Here is a 3945-nt window from a genome sequence, read left to right on the forward strand (position 1 = left end):
TTTGTATAAGCCTTCTGTATGATGTAGCCTACCTAAAGCACACCTTCTGACACATTTTATTATTATTAATTTGAGAACATATGAACATTGTTACATAAAAATATGCATCAAAGACAGAAACTTCAAAAACTCTCTGCTACATTATACAAGCACAACCAGTTACACAAGCACATCCTTTTCAACATACAAAAATAACAGTCAGTTAACAAGTTATAGAGTTCTGCTTCCCACAGCTAAACAAGATAAAGCTTTTTCACACATGATAGGCTACTGCCCTGCTAAAAAAAACTATAGACACCATTACAGAAATTCTATTGGATTTAATGGTTTTCATGGGAATTTTATTGGTTATAATGGAAATTATAGCGGTGTCTGTGGGTCTCTACTGATTATGTGTTGGGTTCTATTGGTGGGGGCATTAAATCCTAATGGAATATGTGCCAAACATACTACAAAAATAATTCTGTAGTGGTTTAAATGGTAAAAGCCAGTTTAATAGAAACCATTAGAATTTCTGTGATGGTTTCCAACTTTTTTTAAGCTGGTCTGATCTTCTGTCCTTGTCTAAAGAAATAATTACACACACACACACACACATCATGTTTTATTATCAAGGTGAACACATGAAATTCATCAGTGTCTGTAAACTTCACCTACATAAATGAGTTTCACAGCACTAACACTGTTTCAGCTTTGATCGCCTCGGTAAACACGTCATAAACGGGGCGTTAACATAAGCCTACTGGCATTTTATGGTTGTCAGCTTTGTTGCATTACATTTACTTCACCAGGAGATGGTGCTGCAATTTCTATCTGAATGAAGCTTCGAGTAATGAACCATTTTCGACACAATTGTATCGGAAAGCAATAATGCTTCGAAACGCTTCATTTGGCCATCACTAAGTGTTTGCAGAGCAGAAAGAGACCTGAGAGTACTAGCAATTGCCAGACAGGAACCTCCAAGGACAACAGCAAGGCACTCAGGGATCTCAGGCTAAGCACCAGGCTTGCACCAAAGCACAGAGTGCAAGCAGCCAGGGACACTCTGCTAGCAGGACTGGAACTAGAGACTCAGGAGACAAGACAGACAGGACCAATGGCAGAACTAAAGCACTAACAAACTTCTACAAATAAAACACAATAGACTTAGGTAACAAGAAACTAGCTAAGTAGCACAGATTTAAACAGTAGCACAACATTCAACGAACTGGCAACACATGAGGGAAAGAGCACACACATAAAGGGAGTTAACAAGAGTAACAGGTGAGAACACTCAGACAAGGAACAGGTGAACACTCACGTAAACGAGGACTGAAACAAGGGAGCAGAGAACATGAGGAACAGGTGACAACACTCAGACAAACGAGGACTCAACTAGACAAGAGGGCCTGGTACAGAGAAACAAGGAGGCAGGAACAGAGGAGCACATGGCCAACACAAACACAACCATATGTTCAAGCACAACACAAACATAGAGACATGAAACAAAGACAACACAGACAAAGCTGCCAGAGCAAGACCCTGACACGTTGGTTACATAACATTTTTATGTGAGTTTTAAGTTGTTTAATACAAGTATGCATTAAATTATTTATAATAAAAACATAAATGTACTCTTGCTTCATAATAAAACAAAACATCTTGCATATACAATAACATGTTTTTTTTTTCTGTTTTAACATTACAGAGAAAAAAATCTAGTTTAAGTCAAGATTTATGCAAAATGGACAAAATTATCAAGAAAAGCATCTTAGTTGAAGATGGAAATCCTGTTCGATATCATCTGCAAACAAGTTCAGACAATTTGGATCAGTCTAAACTGTATAGAAAAATGACCTTTGGAGAGCGAGACAAAAACAAACCCCATAAAACCATTCTGATGGTGGGAGAAACAGGAACAGGAAAAACAAAACTGATCAACACGATGATCAACTACATGTTAGATGTTCAGAGAGAAGACCAGGTTTGGTTTGAGATCACAGATGATCAGAGTGATCAAACATCAGTTCACAGTCAGACCTCCAGCATCACTGTTTATGGGTTTTATCCACAAGAGAGTAAAACTGATCTAACAATCATCGACACACCAGGATATGGAGACACTCGTGGAGTTGATCTTGATAAACAGATCGCTGAGAGTTTGCTTAGTTTATTTACATCTGAAGAAGGGATTCATAAATTAGATGCGGTTTGTCTGGTGATGATGGCACATCAAAATCGACACTCTGACAGACTCATTTACATATTTAATTCTGTTCAGTCTTTATTTGGGAGAGATATTGCTGAAAACATTGTCTTGCTCTTCACACACTCAGATGGAGCTCGACCTAAAAATGTCCTGACGGCTGTTAAAGAGGCTAAAATCAAGTGTGCCGTGAATGAACAGAATCAGCCGGTGTATTTCCTGTTTAATAACCATCAGTCAGAAGCTGCTGATGAAGAAGATGAAATGATACAGGAACGATCATGGAATCTCAGTTTTAGAGGAATGGAAGGATTGTTCAAGTTTCTTGACACAATACAACCAAAAACCCTGAAGATGACTCAAGATGTAGTACAACAATGGAAGCAATTAGAGGCAAAAATCTCCTATCTTCAAACATGTGTTAGAGTAATGGAAGAAAAGCAAAATGAGCTGAAACAAACTCAAGAAGCTCTGAACCAGAACATCAATGAAAATAAGAACTTTGAGTATGAAGTTGAAGTGGCCTACAAAGAGAAGGCTGATATTGATCTAGGTTTAGCCTATAAGGCCACATGCTGCCCCGTCTGTGAGGAGAACTGTCATTATCCAGGATGCTGGTTGGCCAGAGATCCCTCAAGTTGTGAAGTGATGAAAGATGATAACTGTACAGTGTGCACAAATAAATGCCACTACAGCAAACATGTCAAAGAAGCAAAAATATATGAATCAAAGACAAGAAAGTAGAAGAGGACAGATGAAGATTTAAAGAAGGAATATGATGACAAAATTGGAGGTGGTGAGTCTCATGGTCCAGAAGCTGGAAGAAGAACTGCACGAACTAGAGAAAGAGAAAATAAAGCTAGTGAATGATGCTTTTCACTGTGTGGAAACTCTGCAGAAGATCGCACTCAACACTGATTCTGTGTTCACGCTTCTGCACATTGATTTTCTGATCGAGAAGCTGAAGGAAATAAAGGAGCCTGAAAAAGCAGAAACACTGGAAGACATGAAGAACAGAGCAGAAGAAGAAAACTAAAGAGTATTGTGATACATAAGTGACTAAAAAAGGAAATCAAGGGTCAGGAAATGGTGTAGGATATACTATAGCATAATCAGAGATGATTTTATATATGTGATTATGACTGCAATAATTGTCCCATATATTGTATTTATATATAATTGTGTCCCCAAAAAGTAATTGATCACTAAAGTTTAACTTGGAAAGTCTGAATGCCATAACATTACTTAAAATATAAAAATGTCATTATGGTAAAGAACGATACTCAAATATAATTTACAATAATAATTTTAGTCTGTGTTTGTTTGTGGTTTGAGGATTTTTTAAAAATTGTTTTATTGGTATATTGTGATTCTCTTCACCTGTGGTTCCTCTGCTGTGTGCTCTTGACAAGAAGCCAAAAATCACCAAAACACCTGCTGATACCAAGACTTCAGACATGATGAAGAAAAGTGACATTAGTGAAGAGAAAAAATCCTGTAGCATTTGAGACACACATACAGATAATTTATCTAATCTGATGATGTTCGGATATTTTGATTTGTTACTAAAGTGTCCAAATATTTTTGGGACATATCTATGGAAAACAGGGACTTACCACAGGTTTTAGAACAGTTATATCACTTAATATCATGAGGTAATCCAATAAAGTCACGTTAGCTACACATTGGTTGTATCCCAAATTACGCACTATACACTATGCACTTAAACGGTTTTCCAAATTATTATGCAAGTAACATAT

General features: G+C 37.1%; 1 pseudogene; it reads left to right on the forward strand.

Moving 5' to 3' along the window:
• Positions 1-1723: 1723 nt before the first annotated feature.
• On the forward strand, positions 1724-3221 carry LOC130097040 (uncharacterized; annotated as a pseudogene).
• The last annotated feature ends 724 nt before the right edge of the window (positions 3222-3945 follow it).

This window comes from Rhinichthys klamathensis, unplaced genomic scaffold (genome assembly GCF_029890125.1).
Source record: "Rhinichthys klamathensis goyatoka isolate OS25496 unplaced genomic scaffold, OSU_Roscu_1.1 h1tg000209l_1, whole genome shotgun sequence".
Lineage (NCBI taxonomy): Eukaryota > Metazoa > Chordata > Actinopteri > Cypriniformes > Leuciscidae > Rhinichthys > Rhinichthys klamathensis.